This window comes from Haliotis asinina, chromosome 3 (genome assembly GCF_037392515.1).
Source record: "Haliotis asinina isolate JCU_RB_2024 chromosome 3, JCU_Hal_asi_v2, whole genome shotgun sequence".
Lineage (NCBI taxonomy): Eukaryota > Metazoa > Mollusca > Gastropoda > Lepetellida > Haliotidae > Haliotis > Haliotis asinina.
In genome coordinates this window covers 84,671,548-84,692,372 of record NC_090282.1, presented here as the reverse complement: position 1 = coordinate 84,692,372, position 20,825 = coordinate 84,671,548, and the positions used below count along the sequence as shown (strand labels likewise).

The 20,825-nt window shown below is 40.1% G+C and overlaps 1 protein-coding gene across 2 annotated transcripts in view; it reads right to left on the bottom strand.

Moving 5' to 3' along the window:
• Window positions 1-20,825, bottom strand: part of LOC137278638 (zinc finger protein 271-like) — a 121,088-nt gene that overhangs the window by 9,129 nt on the left and 91,134 nt on the right. The window contains exon 4 of one of the 2 annotated variants that reach the window (XM_067811124.1): window positions 18,610-18,695. The exons of the other annotated variant lie outside the window; for it this stretch is intronic. The gene's annotated coding sequence lies outside the window, so the exon portion shown is untranslated. Of the gene's footprint in view, window positions 1-18,609; window positions 18,696-20,825 lie in introns of those variants that run through there. 2 annotated transcript variants of the gene reach the window in all.

The window sequence follows — 20,825 nt, the reverse complement described above, 5'->3', positions numbered from 1 at the left end:
AAATATCTACTGTAAACAAAGTATAAACATTTCTGTCTGGGGTAAGATGATGCACATATGCCCTGCACTGCCAGTCCAGAGTCAATACACAAGTGTATCAGTTTCCGAAAATCTTTCTGAATTCAACCCTGTTTAGTATCAGTTTCAAAACATCTGTGAAAACACAGATATTTTGCATAAATCAAACCAGAGCGAATTGCTATAAAATTTCTCAAGTTCATGCTCGAGCTGATTTACAAAGGTTTTGTTTATTTCTGTACATAACATACTGAATATTGATTTTATATTCTGTGAAACAATGTGTCACTAGAGAGCAGGAGATTTGACAAGCAGAGAAAACAGACTCCATTTAGTGAAGCTAACTACCTTTCATGTCAAGAAAAGTGAAAACAATAATAAAGCAAGAACTAAAACATTGTCTAAACAACATAAGCAAACACAAGTGACAAATTCCAAATGTGTTGATGATTCATAACATTAAGGGATTAACTCATCTCTGAACACATTGCTGGTTTGGATACCATCTCCATATCCATGTGGAAATAGCATCTTCTCTGATGCAGTAAACATGAAGAGATGTTGAAATAAGGTACCTGTAGTTACCCTGCCTTGGGCTGGTCACTAAGGGGATACAACAGGCCTGGTTGAATCAGTGTCAGTACACGGTGTTTGAGTGGGGACTCCATGCTAAACCATGACAAGGTATTGCAGAGGGCTAGCATGCTCAGACCGGTACCATTCTGAAATAGTACAACAACACTTGCATCCGTACACCCTCTACTTCCTGCAGTTTCACACACCTGCAAATGCATGTACAGTCGAACCCCGTTTACTCGGACCCCGCTTCCAGACCCAGACGGCGAATTTTCAAACCAGTTCCATACATTTCCATTGAAAAATGATCCAGTTATGCAGATGGAAAGATCTGTGTAACGTCCATGTGTATGTGTCACGTCAATACTGTTGACCGCACGAATATGTGATTTCATTCCTAATCTATCGGAAGGCATTTGGTGTGAAGTGATTAATTAGCAATCGAAACACTAGTGACGCGTGTCACTCATTAGGATTTGGCGCATGTGAGAACATCTCATCAGTAACAAAAACACATGTTAAGTAGGATTAAGGTAAACTACACTGTAATTGTACTGTATATAACACTCATTAATCGACCCCTGCTCTCTGTCGCTTATCGCAAATTAAAAATAGCCTCCCACATGATCTAAGTCATGTGATCCCATCCAGAAGTTTACTTTCTGCAGATAGCATAAGTTCGACGCGATGTCATATGTTTTTAGGGCATTTAAAATTTATTAATTATTAATTATATTAATTTTCACGTTTTGCTTGTTTGATCCAGATAACCGGACGTCTCGCTATCCGGACGATTTTCGACTGAAACCAAAACGTCCAGATAAACAGGGTTCGACTGTATCTGAATACACCTACCAACCCAAACGTTCATATAAACTCTCCATCCTGCTGTCTCACACATGCACATGCATGCAAGTCTCAACACAACTGTAATAATCTTGACCACAAAGTTAAACCCCATTTGATCCTGCCAATCTTGAAGTATTACATCTGCAGATCCAAGCCTAGTTTATGGCTTTAATGTAGCATCTTTTGACCCATCTTGAAGTATTCTTGAAACTGTTAAAGGTCACATGCAACCAAAAAATCAAACATAATTAAAACACATTTATCACTTATTCATGACACATAATATACATTGCTGCTTTTAAAAAAACAAATAAACAAAATTATAAGCGTACAATCGCGATTCAAAAGTGTTATATTTTGTACTTGGGCTTACTTCCCCCGAAACGAAGCCTTCGGGAGACCGAACCCAGTCTTAGCACCTGGATGTGCACTCAAGTGTAACGACGGATTCTGATTGGCTGTTTCATTTGCTGATCTGCTGAGGGTTCATTGTGTGTACAGACAGATGATCTGTTTGATGGGCATTTTAGAAGTATAGCCAGTCACAAGAAAGTAAGATTCTTTATGGATAACAACTTCTTTTTGTGTACTTGATGCGTCGTTTCAGTATGGATTCATATACTGTTGTCAAACAAAATCATACACACTAAAACAAGTCGTTATCCATGAAGAATGTATATAGAGATGTTGGGTTTGGAAAATACATGTTCTCCGAATTTGCGCTCGATCCAATCAAAACAGTAGAGATGGTAAACTACTGCGTGGCTGGAATCTGTCATTCGTCCAAGTACAAAGCAGGACTTAAAAACTGACAAGAGTTTGCACCAGTTTCCGTCAGATCCAGTCATCCGAAAAAAGTGAATGTAGTTTGTTTGCAACCCACAGACATGAAAACATGTCATGTGTATCACACGTGCCTAATTACATAATGTGGCAGAGACGGGACTCGGGTGCACGAGTCATAAATCAACTTATTTTCTCTATGTCGTATACTCTGATAGGTGTTAAGTTCAAATTACACGTGGTCAATGATTGAAGCTGTGTACTGCATGTTGTCTTTAGTAGACAGGCAGGCAGACATATAGGTGTGAATAAACCAGACACTGAGCTTTCTCTGTGCTTACCACAATCAACAAGTTTTTTTTACGTAACGAGTAGACCATTTACTTGTTTGTGTACACAACCAAGATTAGACTACTGCTCACGACCTCTGACGCTGGGCATGCATACTGTTTCAAGTCCCGCGAACCTATTCACTGCGTTATGGACGCAGCGCAGCACAGCTGTTGAAACCAGTTTTCCCCCAGCGCTGGGGGGAATTTAGTGAAACGTTTGAACTCCGATTTCGCGGGCTTTTTTTTCATCGCGTTTTTTTCAACTTTATAGGTTGAATTGGCATTTTTTATGATTTGTTTCGGTAAGTGCATACCGAAAGGTACCAGAATCTGCAAAGTTGTGTTTTACGTTGCATGTGACCTTTAAAGAAATCAAGGAATATGCACATGTGTCTGTGTTGAGTTGTCCACCAAACCCCAAACACGCCAAATGTTTGTGTAACCAAACATAACATTCCCACAAGCTGAAGATTGGGATTACACCTGAAGTCTGGGGAAATAACATATCAGATCACATTATGTAAACATGTCTATTAATCAGTCTAAAAATACTTCCATAAACAAAGTTACATGAGAATGGCTACAGTATAATCAGATTATATTCAATATCTGGAACAACATCTCATCCACTATATCTTCCAAACAAACAGTGAATATTATCTATTGTATCGAGTTATCTCATATTCATCCTTATATCATCAACCTCAATTGTATACATCAATTTCACTTAAAAACTACCCCTTTAAAACAATCACGTTTTAATTATTTCCTTGTTTCCCATAATCTCCTTTCTTCAGTTGAATATACCAACATAGATCCAGGCATCAGCACAGAACATTCTCTCGTAGATTTATGTTTGCACTTAAATGAAATCAAACGAGGTAAGGGTTATGGGAGTTTAACAACTCTCTATCAAATGCAGTACACAATACTTGTTAGGAATGCAAACCCCCCGAAGGTTGTGGAGTCTCAGATCAACTTTTATGAGAAATGATATTATGTATGGTTAGGGATAAAACCATACCATATTCTTGCAATAAAAAAAAGACAGAGAAAAAAATGAAAAGATATTAACTGAAAAACTCATAATTTGGACAAATCAGTTAGATGAATCGACAAATACTGAAGAAAAAGAAGGAATACTGAACCAAATAAATAAAATTTACTCGGAATCAGAAGAAATTAGCGAAACTGACGTTAAAGGTAGTTTTATTAGGGCTAAGACTAAATGGATAGAAAAAGGTGAAAATCCAACAAAATTCTTCATATATTTGGTTTAGAGGAATTTTTGTAAATAAATCTATTTCTGAACAAAATCCAGAAAAATTATCTCTAATATTTCAGACATTTTAAATGAGATTAAAACATTTCATCAAAATCTCTACAGTGCGAAGGAAATTTCTCACATAGATTTGGAAGATTTATTTCCAAATAGTTGGAAGAATGTTAGTGATGAATTGGCACAAACATTAGCAGACGAATTAATATACGGCGAAGTTCTTAATGCATTGAAATGTATGAAAAATGAAAAAAAGCCTGGGCCCTGATGGTTTCATGAGCATCGATCTGCGCAAATGGGAACCGATCACATGTGTCAACCAAGTCAGCAAGCCTGACCACCCGATCCCGTTAGTCGCCTCTTACGACAAGCATAGTCGCCTTTTGTGGCAAGCATGGGTTGCTGAAGGCCTATTCTACCCCGGGACCTTCATGGGTCTTTATCAGAGAGGAACAGAAAGGCTTTATAAAGGGTAGCTATGTGGGAGACAAAAGTACAACGTTATGGAATACGTGGATACCTTTTAGATTCCAGGCTTATTAATGCTTATCGATTTTGAAAAGGCCTTTGATTCCTTATATGGGCGATTTATCCAAAATGTTTTCGCATTTTTCAATTTCGGTCCTTCTATTTGGAAACTGATAAAACTGTTGTATCAAAATTCTGAATCCTGTGTGTTAGTAAATGGTTTTGCACTGTAAATAGTACGCACTGAAATATTAACCAGACGGATTAAAAGCAATAACTCTATCACAGGATTAAAGATTGATTCTACTGAACATTTATTAGCGGAGTTTGCATATGATATTTCCTTAACATTAGATGGTACTGAAGTGTCTTCAAGAAGTCATGAACACGTTGACCTTTTTGCATGTTTTTTCGGTTTAAAAATTAACATTGATAGGATGAAGTTGATTTGCATCAGTTTGAAAAAACGGGTCTGAATGAAACTTAATTGAAGAACTGTCCGATGGATGGGACATAAACATTTATGTTACTAGGCGTCACATTTGACATCAATCTCGAAAATATGGTAGACACTAATTACATTGAAAACTTTAAAGAAATTGAAAATTTAATGAAAGTGTGGAAATGTAGAATGTTAATGTCGTTTGGGCATAACATAGTGCTAAAAACCTTATTATTACCCAAACTTAATCTTTTATTTTCTACCATTCCTACATCACTCGAAACTGCAGTACAAAATTTTCAAACAACTTGCTTTCGATTTATCTGGTATGAAAAACCCGCTGATATTAAAAGGGACAGAGTAATATGCAATATACCGGACGGGGAGTTCAAAATTCCACTTGTAAGGAATGTTAATGGTTCTCAAAAGATTTCATGTCTTAGACGATTCACCTTCTCAAAAACACTACATGAATTATCTCTTTACAAATCAAATACTATTCCCGGAAATATTTTAGAAATGGATGCAAACTAAGAGATAATATTATTAACAGCGTACAAAATCCCTTCTGGCGAGATGTTTTATCCTGGGTTCTGTTCCTCAACAAACATAAGAAATCCCTTCTGGCCAGATGTTTTATCCTGGGTTCTGTTCCTCAACAAACATAAGAAATCCCTTCTGGCCAGATGTTTTATCCTGGGTTCCGTTCCTCAACAAACACAAGAAAACAAGAAAGGATGCATATTCACAGTATATATGGTATAACGATAATGTTCAGATTGATAAAAAATGTACATTTATTATGCAATGGGATGAAGCTGGAATGAAATATATCAACGATTTGATAGATCAAGATGGCCAAATTGTTTCATACCTTGATTTAAAAAGTAAGTTCAATATTTCCTGTAATTTTTTATTATTTTACGGGGTGAAAAATGTTTTGAATAAATATTTGAATGAGCTTGATTCAGATCATATTAACCCATTAACAGCACCAATGTTGCCATTTAATTATCGTTTGCTCATGAATAGCCAAAGGACTCAAAATACTACTATAATGTTTTAGTAGGATCAAGAAGACTTCAGCCAACCAACATTGGGAGAACGAAACAGTAAAACAATATACAGATATGGAATGGTGGAATATTAATGAAATTCAATTTCGATCAACTGACAGTGTCCAACTACTGTCGTTTCAGTATAGAATTATTAACCAAATCCTTCCAGTTGGGAAATGTTAGTTTAAGATTGGATATACTATAACATAAAAGAAGCCATAGCTTACACTAACTGTGACTACAACAAATTTGTTAAATTTTGGTCAAGTTGTCATAAGCTGTTTGTTTGAACCATCCCATTCAATTACTTTTTTGGATGAAACTTGTATATAGATACAAGACATTCGTCCAGTTGCCATGAGCTATTTGTTTGAACCTTTCCATTCAATTACCCATTTTCGATGAAACTTTGTTTATCGATGTATGAGATTGGTCCAATTTCTATAAGCTGGTTGTTTCAACCATTCCATTCAATTAGTCTTCTCAATGAAACTTGGTTTATCGATATGCCATAACCTACTTGTGTGAACCTTTCCATTCAATTAGTCTTACTTCTCAATGAAACTTTGTTTATCGATATGCCATGACCTACTTGTGTGAACCATTCCATTCAATTAGTCTTCTCAATGAAACTTTGTTTATCGATATGCCATGACCTACTTGTGTGAACCATTCCATTCAATTAGTCTTACTTCTCAATGAAACTTTGTTTATTGATATGCCATGACCTACTTGTGTGAACCATTCCATTCAATTAGTCTTCTCAATGAAACTTTGTTTATCGATATGCCATGACCTACTTGTGTGAACCTTTCCATTCAATTATCCATTTTCGATGGAATTTTGTCTACTGATGTATGATATCGGTCCAATTACCATAAGCTGTTTTTTTTCTAACCATTTCTCTCCATCACTCTTTGCGGTGAAATTTTGTTTATCGATGTAGGGCATTTGTCCTTTTTTCATAAGCTGGTTGTTTTAACCATTCCATTCAATTACTTTTATGGATGACACTTTGTTTGTCGATGTATGGCATTAGTCCAGTTGCCATGAGCTGGTTGTTTGAACCAACCAATTCAAATACTCCTTTTCGATGAAACTTTGCTTTTCGATGTATGGTACTGACCCAGTTTCCAGAAGCTGGTTGTTTGAGTCAATCTATTTAACTACCCACTTCAACGAACCTTTATTGCTGTACAACATGGTTTGAATTTATTCAATGAAACATATTCAAATGACATTTTATGATGGATATGAGCTTGTGAGCTTGCTGTACAATGAAAAAGTGGAATAACAAAACAAAACCAAAAAAATGGTTATGGACCATGTGATACAAACCTGTGTATAACTTTAGTGCCAGAACAGATTAAGTGGAGTAATGTGAAACAATGGGCTGGTCCTTAACTTGTTTTGAGTAGTTCACAAGTATTCCACTGACAGTCCAATCACGGTATCATCGAATCATGTAACTTACAAATAAGATTTCTGTGTTCCAAAGCTCCTCTAATTGATCCTCTGACCTCTTCTGTCAGATCCACTACATGTTTTGTGCTAATATTCACCAGCCTTCAGGCCTGCAGCATGTAATAAAGACACAAAGATGGTCCAAACAAAAAAAATCCAATGTTGGCACTAATCAGATAAGGTTCATTTCCAAATCTGAAAAAGAAATCACAATGCTGACATTGCAAATGACAGGATTTTTGTGATCATCTCTGACTTTGAGAGATGACTGCACATCAGGCCTTCAGTTCCAATTGGGATCAAACAGTTCAGGGCTGTCAATCAGCCCAGCCATGGCAATGCCACTTCCAGTCAGTCACTGTAGCCAACATAACAGTAGTCTTCGGGACAGACCTAAAACCTTATTATATGGGGCAGCCCTTCAGGTTAACAGGAAAGTATAAAAGCCCTTGAAACTTTCCAATATTGTCTTGACACATCGATATATACAACTTTGAATACATGTGATGTTGCAGTGATTTCCCCTACCCCAAAGGATCTGTGAAGATCGCATTAGAACTGATCTTCAGTAACCCATACTTGTCGTAAGATGTGACAAATGGGATTGTGTGGCCAGACTTGCTGACTTTATTGACACTTCATTAGTTCCCAACTGTGTAGATCTATGCTGTTGATCACTGGATTGTCCAGTCACGGCTTGATAATGTACAGACTGCCACCATATAGCTGGAGTACTGCCGAGTGTAAAAATAAACTCACTCACTCACTCTGTCCCCATGCTGTGATATAGTGCTATTTTACTGGAAATATAGAATCTACAAGTACTTGCTCCCTTTGGAGAAGTAAATGTTCAGTAAATCTGAAATACATCAGGCCTCAACCACACATATTCATATTCAAGGTCGTCATGCATTGTCACTGACTGTGTACATTTGTTCGTGTTAAAATTGAATATCAGTTGAAACTATTGACTTATCCCACCAAAGTAAGAAATGAATCTAGGAGTATGGCATTATGAGGCAAGGCTTTAACAGCGGCTTTAACCACTATACCAACACCTTCCAGCACAATGGGAGTTATAAGGAAGAACAGACTCAAACTGAATTAAGAGCTGTTTCAGTGTCATCTGCTTGTTCGTTCGTTCGTTCGTTCGACATTGAAAGGGAATGTGGCTTCAGACTGCTTCAACCAGACCTTCACTTGTAGCCAGCCAGATTCATACAGGACGACAACCACATAGAAATGACTACATCTTTGGCAAAGCCCATGAGCACTTGTATAGTACTATCATCAGACCAGCATCTTGGATACAAACATGCAATTCTAGGTTTCAATTCACTGAATGTAACTTTGCACAGCAAGTACAGGCAGCTAAAGTCACTGGGCCAGCCATGCCCCTTGACTGTCCTCATAAACATGTGTGTGTTTTCATGCTGTCAACCACTAGTTTGCTCTGTTGTAGATCCATCACTCATAGATTTAATGGAAATATTGTTGGCTACAGTTAGACATAACCTTTGCTTATATCCCTGTAAAGAGTCTCCACAAACAAGGCCAAATTTGCCATTGAATAAAGCCCAGACACTGAGCATTGTGTCCATTTATCACTGTAGTATTATACAAATATTGTTAAAGAATACACAATCCCAGATAGCAGTGACATTCAATAATCATTATTGCAACTCATATACACTGGAGGAACAATGAGCAATTACCTCCAGCACCATGACACAAAACAGATCGCCAGATGTGTCAACATGGTGTTGAAGGCATAGTCTTCTGTGATGCATGGTTGGAGGAAGCCAACTGGCCATAAACAACACGCTAACGATGTCCCAATGTATGTCCCTCTTCAAAAACCAAAATTGTTATTAGCTTAACGATATTGATTTAACATTATGGGCGATGGCTTTCCAATAAATAACTTGGTGATCCCACAATTAAACACTGGATGGGCAGTATAAGTGCAATTATTTGTGTCAAATTTGCCAGTTTGGTTGGAAATGGAATGAAAATATATGGCATTTGCAAATTCTTTAACTGTAGGAAGTGACAAAAAGTGAAAATTTGATATGAATCATGATTCCTTAAGTACGGAAATGTACTGATGGAATGGAAATTATCAGCTATTAAGAAGAGATAAATCCAAGGAATCTCTATGATTTACACATCGTCTCCAATAAGGGTGAGCCCATTCTGACCCTGACATGAGTGTAGTGAGATTCTAGTTGCAGGATGGAGTGTTGTTAACCTTCTGTAGTCTTACTGTGTTCACATACCATCAACTTATGTCTTAGTAAACACGCAAAATAAACACAATACACAAATAAAATATGACATCCCAGTTATCACATGCAATAAACACAATACTCCAACACAATATGTCCTAGTTCCCACACGTAATAAACACAATACTCCAACACAATATGACGGTCTAGCTGCCACATGTCACATGTCACATGTCACATGTCACAGTATACTGCTGTTGCATTGCTTATCTATCATCGATATCAGTGTATAGGATTAGAATGTGTAAAATGGATTTCTGTGGCTCATGGGAGTGAATATATATCATAACTTTTCTTAACCTCTCAGAATACTTGAAGGAATAAATTATTTTCTCTGCCATCAAATAGAATTGGGGCGGTGGGTTAAGCATTCACTCATCACGCCAAACACTGGGGTTCAGTTCTCCACATGGGTACAAGGTGTGAAGCTTATTTCTGGAGCCTCCCGCAATAATATGGAATATTGTAAAGCTCACTCACTCAGAATGTACAATGGCTCTGAAGTTTAATCATCTTCAAATGTGTATTTTCAATTTCAGTCAGTAAATAACAAAATCTGGATTAGGCATTCCAGTGACTGATGTAATGAGCAAATGACCCATTATATGAAGGTTAATTTGCTTTTAGTATTGTATGTATAGGATGCTGGTGGAATTAGAACAACAATGCCGCTTGTTTTGGCCCTATACAGCTCTAGGCAGCCCTACTCTCTAGCATGTCATTACTTGCTATTGCTGAGAAAAGAAGCAGGGCCGTACTAAAGGGCCCTAAATGAATGTGATGGGCAGGGAATAGGGGACAGGAGGCCACAGCAAGGGGCTGTGACTAGGCCTGCCACTTCAAGTCAGTCTGAAAACAATCAAGGACATTCAGCGTTCACTAAAGATACCCGACACATGTATTAAATGCTATTGATTTGCCATCAAGACTAATAGTCATCACAATAATCTTAGTCAAAGGGTAATTGTAACCAGTCAAAGGTCACCGTGGTGAAGGCCAAGGATGTGATCAATGGTTAGATCTCTGTGTTCATGCAGTGGGGGCAGAGTGCAGCAGATTCAATCCTGCCTAAATATTCACTAGAGCCACAATGTATTAATACATGTACTGAATGTTCTGTATGAACACACAATATCGATTACCATCAAATAAAGTCATCTGTTCTGTACCAGTGCAAGAATGATTAAAACAACTGCAAAAATATTAACATTACCAAAAATGGCAAGGTTTTTTATGTCTCCATGGAAAGAAAATTGGCACTTGAACATATTTTAAATAATCATTAAGGCATTGTAGCCGATTTTGAAGATCATATGTACTGACTAAATTTGTTTTTTAAAATGACTTCCCTGAACAGTGTTTACAGTGCCACAGCCGTTGGTGTTTTTGTGTAAGGTGAAGTCACATAAATTCGTGAGACACTTGTATCTTGAAGTTGCGGTTGGCATGGGCAAAAGTATTTGTTCAAGTGACAGGAATGGCCTGTCTGTCTCCAGTAGCAGCAATGAGATCACTAACTTCAGGTGTTACCTTGATGCTGACAGTAATTTGTGACTCCTTCAGAACTTTAGAGTGAGTGAGTGATAATAATTTTGCACTGCTCTTAGCAAAATTCCAGCAATATCATGGAGGTGGACACCGGAAATAGGCTCTGCTAAATGTATCAATGTAGGGAATCAAACCCAGGTATTCAGCATGACAGAAGTGCTTTAACCCTAGGGCTACCCCATTGGCCCTTAGACCTTTAGATAACTCTGCACTTAAGTGTGAGTGAGTATGGTTTTATGCGGTTTCCTAGCAATATTCCAGCAATATCACAGAAAGGGACACTAGAAAAGGGCTTCACACATTGGATACATGTAGGGAGTCGAACCCAGGACATCAGTGTGACGAGCAAATGCTTTAACCACTAAACCACCCCACTGCCGAGGCACTCAAGAAAAGCTTCAGAACACACATAATGATGCTTTCAGAAATATCAGCATTAGTTTTAGCAAATGAATTTACTGCAAAGCTGATTCTAGCTGTGGCTCTGTAAAGTCTATCCCACGCTCCATTCCGCCTATCTTGTACCAATCCAGTACAACCTATCTTGTCCCAGCTGTGTAGAGCCTATCTTGTCAAAGTCCTGTACCTCTCAGCCTATCCCAGCCCTGTACAACCTATCCTATCCTTTCCCAGCCCTGTACAACCTATCCTATCCCAGCCCTGTACAGACTATCCTATCCCAGCCCCGTACAGCCTATCCTATCCCAGCCCTGTACAACCTATCCTATCCAAGCCCTGTACAACCTATCCTATCCCAGCCCTGTACAACCTATCCTATCTCAGCCCTGTACAACCTATCCTATCCCAGCCCTGTACAACCTATCCTGTCCCAGCCCTATACAGCCTATCCTATCCCAGCCCTGTACAACCTATCCTATCCCAGCCCTGTACAACCTATCCTATCCCAGCCCTGTACAACCTATCTTGTCCCAGCCTCGTACAGTCTATCCTATCCCAGCCCTGTACAACCTATCTTATCCCAGCCATGTACAGACTATCCTATCCCAGCCCTGTACAACCTATCCTATTCCAGCCATGTACAGACTATCCTATCCCAGCCTTGTACAATCTATCCTATCCCGGCCCTATATGGCCTATACTATGCACTCCGTACAACCTACTGTTTCACCTATTTCTTTTCAGCCTATCCCATCGCAGCCATGTACAGAACTACCGTACAAACAGTGAACAAATACACCAAAACATAACAAAAATCACCAAAGTAGGAAAATAAACTTCCAAAACTGCAACAATATCTCCAAGAACCGAAACAAACGCTCTCTAGTGGAAAACTAATCATTTGAAATGGAAACAATACTCCAGTATCAGCTACAACAGCTGCAACAAGGGATCAAATTGTTCAGAATCGCAACCTGACAGTGAGATATATGAACATAGGTTTGAAGCTTAATACAATAGGGGGTTGATGTGCTATGTCCTGATATCAAATTTTCAAGATTAGACTCATGGTGATGAAAAACATTATTGAGCAATTTCAAGCCTCTTCGTCTCCCCTCGTTAACATCTTTGACGATATTTATGCCGTTTATGGATGCTATGGTTGCCGCTTTTGGATGCTATGACTACCGTTTTGGTGACCGTTCTTGGTCGCTGTTGTGGCTGATTGTGGGTTTGTTTCCATTTCAAATGATTAGTTTTCCATGACAAAGCATTCGTTTTGGAAGTTTATTTTCCTAATTTGGTGATTTTTGTTCTGTTTTGGTGTATATGAGTTCATTTTTGCTAATTTTTTCACCGTTTGTATGGTAAGCCTGCTGCATAGCCTATGCTGTTCCAGCTCTCTATAACCTATCTTTCCCAGCTCTGCACATCCTCTCCTATCTAAGTTCTGCCACCAAGTATTAGGGAACACAATCTCTTCTCAGATTGTCTCTCTTCACTGCCACTTTTCTCTGTCAGCAGCCATGATTGTAAGGCTAATATATCCGACCTAGGTGATAACACCATCCAGCACACACATCTTTTCATGTTGTCATGAAAGGTGTCATGGTCTATGCTATACAGATGCCATTTACATAAACCTTGTCACCTGTCATGTCATTTCACCTCAAACAACCTGTGGGGTCTATGTCATTTATTCTGTTCCTATTTATCGTTAAAACATAGCATTTATGTCTTGAGAACCAGTTTACCTGTTCAATATGTGACACTGAATACAGACAGCAATAGTCCCATCATATCAAGGGAAATTTTATATAAAATAATCTAGACCTGGCAACCGAGTGGTCAATAGCATGAGCATTGAAATGTCACTTCACGCGATGCTAAATTGATTATAGAAAACTCATTTTATCAACAGTTCCTCTCCTTTCAGCAATAAAGATACGATAAGATAAAATATTTATTCCAAAGAATTTCATGAAGGAACAGTAACAGTCCTCTATACCTGGTGAGCTACAAATACATAAGCTTTGTCACTAAAGTGACACAATCTGCCACAAATGATTATATCAGATTTGAAGAGCAACCCAACTCTAGTCACTAGATGGTCCTGTACTCCGACATGCCTACACAGCCATGAGCTGGGCCTTCTCTGTACATGCCTACACAGTCTTGAGCTGGGCCTTCTCTATACATGCCTACACAGCCTTGAGCTGGGCCTTCTCTGTACATGCCTACACAGCCTTGAGCTGGGCCTTCTCTGTACTCTGTACAGTGGAAGCTGTCTGAACCGGCACTCACTGGGACTGAAGAAATAATCTGGCTTAGACAAAGTGATGGATTGTAGAGCTGATGGTAAATGTACAAGCCATGGATGGAGGCTGAGATTTTATGCTGGTGTTGACAACTTGCCGGATTGGACAGATGCTGGTTTTGACGGCCTCCACTGTACATGCCTACCCAGCCTTGAGCTGGCCCTTTTCTGTACTCTGCATATGCCTACCCATCCATGAGCTGGGCCTTCTCTATACATGCCTCCCAGCCATGGGCGTCGCCTTCTTTGTACTCTGTATATGTCTACCCAGCTATGAGCTAGCTGGACCTTCTCTGTGTATGCTTACCCAGCCTTGAGCTTGGCCTTCTCTGTACTGTGTATATGCCCACCCAGCCTTGAGCAGGGCCTTCTTTGTACTCTATATGCGCCTACCCAGCCTTGAGCTGGGCCTTCTTTGTACACTGTATAATGCCCACCCAGCCTTGAGCAGGGCCTTCTTTATACACTGTATAATGCCTACCCAGCCATGAGCAGGGCCGGCCTTCTTTGTACACTGTATAATGCCTACACAGCCTTGAGCAGGACCTTCTTTGTACACTGTATAATGCCCACCCAGCCTTGAGCAGGGCCTTCTTTATACACTGTATAATGCCTACCCAGCCATGAGCAGGGCCGGCCTTCTTTGTACACTGTATAATGCCTACACAGCCTTGAGCAGGACCTTCTTTGTACACTGTATAATGCCTACCCAGCCTTGAGCAGGGCCTTCTTTGTACACTGTATAATGCCTACCCAACCTTGAGCAGGGCCTTCTTTGTACACTGTATAATGCCTAACCAGCCATGAGCAGGGCCTTCTTTGTACACTGTATAATGCCTACCCAGCCATGAGCAGGCCCTTCTTTGTACACTGTATAATGCCTTCCCAGCCATGAGCAGGGCCTTTTCTGTACACTGTATAGTGCCTTCCCAGCTATGAGCAGGACCTTCTTTGTACACTGTATAATGCCTACCCAGCCATGAGCAGGGCCGGCCTTCTTTGTACACTGTATAATGCCTACCCAGCCTTGAGCAGGACCTTCTTTGTGCACTGTATAATGCCTACCCAGCCTTGAGCAGAGCCTTCTTTGTACACTGTATAATGCCTAACCAGCCATGAGGAGGGCCTTCTTTGTACACTGTATAATGCCTAACCAGCCATGAGGAGGGCCGGCCTTCTTTGTACACTGTATAATGCCTACCCAGCCATGAGCAGGGCCTTCTTTGTACACTGTACAATGCCTACCCAGCCATGGGCAGGGCCTTTTCTGTACACTGTATAGTGCCTTCCCAGCTATGAGCAGGACCTTCTTTGTACACTGTATAATGCCTACCCAGCCATGAGCAGGGCCTTCTTTGTACACTGTATAATGCCTACCCAGCCATGGGCAGGGCCTTTTCTGTACACTGTATAGTGCCTTCCCAGCTATGAGCAGGACCTTCTTTGTACACTGTATAATGCCTACCCAGCCATGAGCAGGGCCGGCCTTCTTTGTACACTGTATAATGCCTACACAGCCTTGAGCAGGACCTTCTTTGTACACTGTATAATGCCTACCCAGCCTTGAGCAGAGCCTTCTTTGTACACTGTATAATGCCTAACCAACCATGAGCAGGGCCTTCTTTGTACACTGTATAATGCCTAACCAGCCATGAGCAGGGCCTTCTTTGTACACTGTATAATGCCTACCCAGCCATGAGCAGGTAGCCTTCTCTGTACACTGTATAGTGCCTTCCCAGCTATGAGCAGGACCTTCTTTGTACACTGTATAATGCCTACCCAGCCATGAGCAGGGCCTTCTTTGTACACTGTATAATGCCTACCCAGCCATGAGCAGGGCCTTTTCTGTACACTGTATAGTGCCTTCCCAGCTATGAGCAGGACCTTCTTTGTACACTGTATAATGCCTACCCAGCCTTGAGCAGGGCCTTCTTTGTACACTGTATAATGCCTACCCAGCCATGAGGAGGGCCTTCTTTGTACACTGTATAATGCCTACCCAGCCATGAGCAGGGCCTTCTTTGTACACTGTATAATGCCTACCCAGCCATGAGCAGGGCCTTTTCTGTACACTGTATAGTGCCTTCCCAGCTATGAGCAGGACCTTCTTTGTACACTGTATAATGCCTACCCAGCCTTGAGCAGGACCTTCTTTGTACACTGTATAATGCCTACCCAGCCATGAGCAGGACCTTCTTTGTACACTGTATAATGCCTACCCAACCTTGAGCAGGGCCTTCTCTGTACACTGTATAATGCCTAACCAGCCATGAGGAGGGCCTCCTCTGTACATGCCTTAGTATGCCATCCCTATCTGACATTGTCAAGATTTGCAAGGAGTTCAGACAAAGTTCAACTGTGTCTGATTAAATCAGAACGTTTTGTCCCTGCTTTGATAGCTTTCAAGAGTTTATTTCCTAATAATACCTGTCTGAATTAAAGAGGATTAACTGAGTTCAATTTTTGATAAATGTATGGAATGAGAACTGATTAAGATCATCTGAATGACTAGAATGAATATTCAAACAAAATCACGAAAAAGCCTCAATCATTCACAGCCCTGAGGCAAAACATAACCCACTTGTACAGATTGTGTGGACGATATTCAAACTCCTGCACTGTCCTCATATCATTATTGTCTAATTAGAGCATAAAATTTCAGAGTAAGATCAGATAAAAGTTATCAGCAAAATAGAGATTTAAATTTTACCCCGGATATGATAACACAGAATTAAATGTTTCGCCATGACTGCAATTCTGTCATCGTTATCATTTAGATCTGAAAAGTGCATGAAACCCATTGCAATGATGTCATAAATTCGACAAGCCACCAATGAGGTTTGACTGACAAGGCTAATTAAGAATTTCAGCAATCAGGTACATTTTTCAAGCCTGGTTAGATGAAGTTGAATGGTCATTCCGTCAATTTTCTCCATTTCTAAAACAAGACAAGATGAAAGTTAATTTGCAGATACAGCTAATAGCTGGAGTTAACGCGAGAAGTTATCGTATACCCAAGTTAATTTGAGCTTCTTCTCAAGGTCAATGAGTGGACACATCAAAAGCTGGCAATATTTTTTCATCACACATAAAAAAACAAGATTATTAATGAGAATTAGATTAAAACACATCAATACCCATTAGACTCCCTCTTATGGTCCAAAGGGAGAAAGGAGTTTACATTCACATGTGAAAATGAGCAAAACGAACGTCCATAACAAGATGGGAGGATATTGATGATGCAAGCCTGTGACTCTTGGGTATTCCTGGGTACAGGCTACAGATCAAGAGAAGTTTCAGAAAACTGAAAAACCTCATGACTGAAATCAGATGAAAGGAAGTAAAGGATGGAGAGATATAGAAAATGTCAGTGTTGGTCATTTCTGGAAACTAGCTGAAAGACATCTCCATTCCGCCTGCAATGTAATTCATCAATTCGAAAGATCACAATCAAAACCACATTAAGACTGGTTTGCGGATAAAAATATTCATATAAAATTGAAAAGAGAGTCAACCAACGGAAAAATCATCTGAGAATCATTGAGAATGACAGACTTTACAGGAAATAGGCTCGGAATGGTCAAACCCGGAGCCACCACTATAAATTATGCTGCCTCTCCACTCATCAAATTTACATTAAATATGGAAAATTAAAATATGTGAAAATACGAAGTGGTTGATTAGTGTAAGGGAACAAATATTAGGGCCTTATAACAGGAACCACATAAAGAGACATTTTGTGAGATCTGAAGGGGGGCAAAAAACCAAATGCACTTTATTTTTAAAACTACAGAATGCTAAATTTTGGGATTTATTTTCCACTTGGAATACTGTAATTATTGGGGAAATGGCTTGATACGTTTCATGACGCCAAGAGCGGTCATGGCATAATATTTTCCCATTTACATTTGCAGAAAGAGAACATAATTGATGGGAGCTGCGATTGCAATCGTATAGCATTTCAGTTATTTCATTAAAGCTTCAAGGGCAAACGAGCACGATATACAGAGTCTTAAGTTCTAAGAAGCCTCAGCATCTTTGACATTTATCTAATATGAATATTTGGATGTTCTATTTTGATCTTATAATGTTTCTAAAAATGATTTTATCAGAAGATATAACCATAAATCAAAGTAAGTATGATTTCTTGAATACACACTTTAGGAAATATTGATTACTTTGAATATTTTCTACGGAATTAAACTGGCACTTCTCTGTTTCGATTAAGTGGATTGTGAAGGCCTTGAAGCTCACATTGCATACACGTCCCTGGGAAATCATGTCATGTGCAAACCTCAGCTCTCTGGTGCACTGGAGCTAGTGTGAAAGTCCGAATAATAATCCAGCCTAAATTTGTTGAGATAATACAACCATATTTCCCATACAGCCCTCATTGCAGACAAAATTGAAAAATAAGTTATTCAAATCAGACTTTGCTGACTTTATGGGCATATATTCTCTGATATTGATTGAACAGGTGAGCTATAAGTAATATGAATTATTTTCTCAAGTCTCAAATACAGTAACTTAGCCTCCAGATACAAACTTAAAGATGGACGGTCACTGATTGTATAAAGATTATTCTAGCATTACAGTACAGTACACAGCAGATCAATCTAGATGTAAAGGTTCCTCACACTCACCTCATATGACCTGATTTTACAACTTTGTGTTTTCTTGCCTAAAATGAAGTTTCCCCTCTTTCACTTCTCATTTAATAACTCTGAGGCACTGGGACATGTCTGAACCAGCGCAGTGAGGCACTACTTTGAAAAACTGCATCCTCAGAATGACTGGATCTACTAATTTCACCCTGATTGTGATGAACAGTTTTGATGCATCAGATACTGTATATACAGCTGACATTCCCCAGACTGAAAAAACAACACGTACATGATTCACTGGACTAGTAACAATTCCTCCTGTAGTAATTACTGATTTGAATGAGTTATTGTCCAGGAAAGCGACACCTGCATCAGGTGGATTCTCATAACTTAGAAGTTGATATCCATGAAAATCTTCATTCTTATGTATTTCACTTCTAAATGCCCTTCAAAGACTTGAGATGACACAATATCTTTTCAAATGCTCTATCAGCTATCATTACACTATAGCGCCTCATTGTCTGTTCAAAAGGCAGGGTTTGATAAGGGGTATCCTTGGAACATGGATACAGGACACACATTTCATTCACCAAAAGAGATTATGAATTAGTAAAATAGCTTATGTGAATAATGTTCCTGTACATTTATACATACATGCAACAAATATTAGAACAAAAACTGCATGATAAGATAGCAAGCAACCTGTGATTATTACATCTTATTTACCCATCAAATGTGCGATTCAATGTTTACATCTTATGGCAATATGATTTGGACAGATGAAGAAATAATGCAGTATGTCTTCATAGGAATGGTGACAGGAACAAGACAGATATAGAGATGTATGCTGTTCAAAGATGTATGCATTCAAATCACTACACCAAAGTCAGTGCCAAGAGTGTATTATATGGCAAAACTTTCAGTCAAAACTACTGTTTGCACAAGGGTGGAGAAGACATAGCCATGCTAGGCCAGAATCTCCCCCTTCTGGTGTAAGGGCTAGATGGGGAAGAAGTAGCCTTGCTAGGTCAGAGTCTCCCCTTCTTGATGTAAGAACTAGGGTGGGGAAGAAGTAACCTTGCTGGGTGAGACTCTCCCCCCTTTTGATACAAGAACTAGGATGGGGAAGAAGTACCCTTGCTAGGTCAGAGTCTCCCCTTCTTGATGTAAGAACTAGGGTGGGGAAGAAGTAGCCTTGCTGGGTCAGAGTCTCCCCTTCTTGATGTAAGAACTAGGGTGGGGAAGAAGTAACCTTGCTGGGTCAGAGTCTCCCCTTCTTGATGTAAGAACTAGGGTGGGGAAGAAGTAGCCTTGCTAGGTCAGAGTCTCCCCTTCTTGATGTAAGAACTAGGGTGGGGAAGAAGTAACCTTGCTGGGTCAGAGTCTCCCCTTCTTGATGTAAGAACTAGGGTGGGGAAGAAGTAGCCTTGCTAGGTCAGAGTCTCCCCTTCTTGATGTAAGAACTAGGGTGGGGAAGAAGTAGCCTTGCTAGGTCAGAGTCTCCCCTTCTTGATGTAAGAACTAGGATGGGGAAGAAGTAGCCTTGCTGGGTCAGAGTCTCCCCTTCTTGATGTAAGAACTAGGGTGGGGAAGAAGTAGCCTTGCTGGGTCAGAGTCTCCCCTTCTTGATGTAAGAACTAGGGTGGGGAAGAAGTAGCCTTGCTAGGTCAGAGTCTCCCCTTCTTGATGTAAGAACTAGGGTGGGGAAGAAGTAACCTTGCTGGGTCAGAGTCTCCCCTTCTTGATGTAAGAACTAGGATGGGGAAGAAGTAGCCTTGCTGGGTCAGAGTCTCCCCTTCTTGATGTAAGAACTAGGGTGGGGAAGAAGCAGCCTTGCTGGGTCAGAGTCTCCCCTTTTGATACAAGAACTAGGGTGGGGAAGAAGTAGCCTTGCTAGGTCAGAGTCTCCCCTTCTTGATGTAAGAACTAGGGTGGGGAAGAAGCAGCCTTGCTGGGTCAGAGTCTCCCCTTTTGATACAAGAACTAGGGTGGGGAAGAAGTAGCCTTGCTAGGTCAGAGTCTCCCCTTCTTGATGTAAGAACTAGGGTGGGGAAGAAGTACCCTTGCTAGGTCAGAGTCTCCCCTTCTTGATGTAAGAACTAGGGTGGGGAAGAAGCAGCCTTGCTGGGTCAGAGTCTCCCCTTTTGAAACAAGAACTAGGGTGGGGAAGAAGTAGCCTTGCTAGGTCAGAGTCTCCCCTTCTTGATGTAAGAACTAGGGTGGGGAAGAAGTACCCTTGCTAGGTCAGAGTCTCCCCTTCTTGATGTAAGAACTAGGGTGGGGAAGAAGTAGCCTTGCTAGGTCAGAGTCTCCCCTTCTTGATGTAAGAACTAGGGTGGGGAAGAAGGAACCTTGCCTCGTCAGAGTCTCCCCTTCCTGATGTAAGAAGTAGGGTGGGGA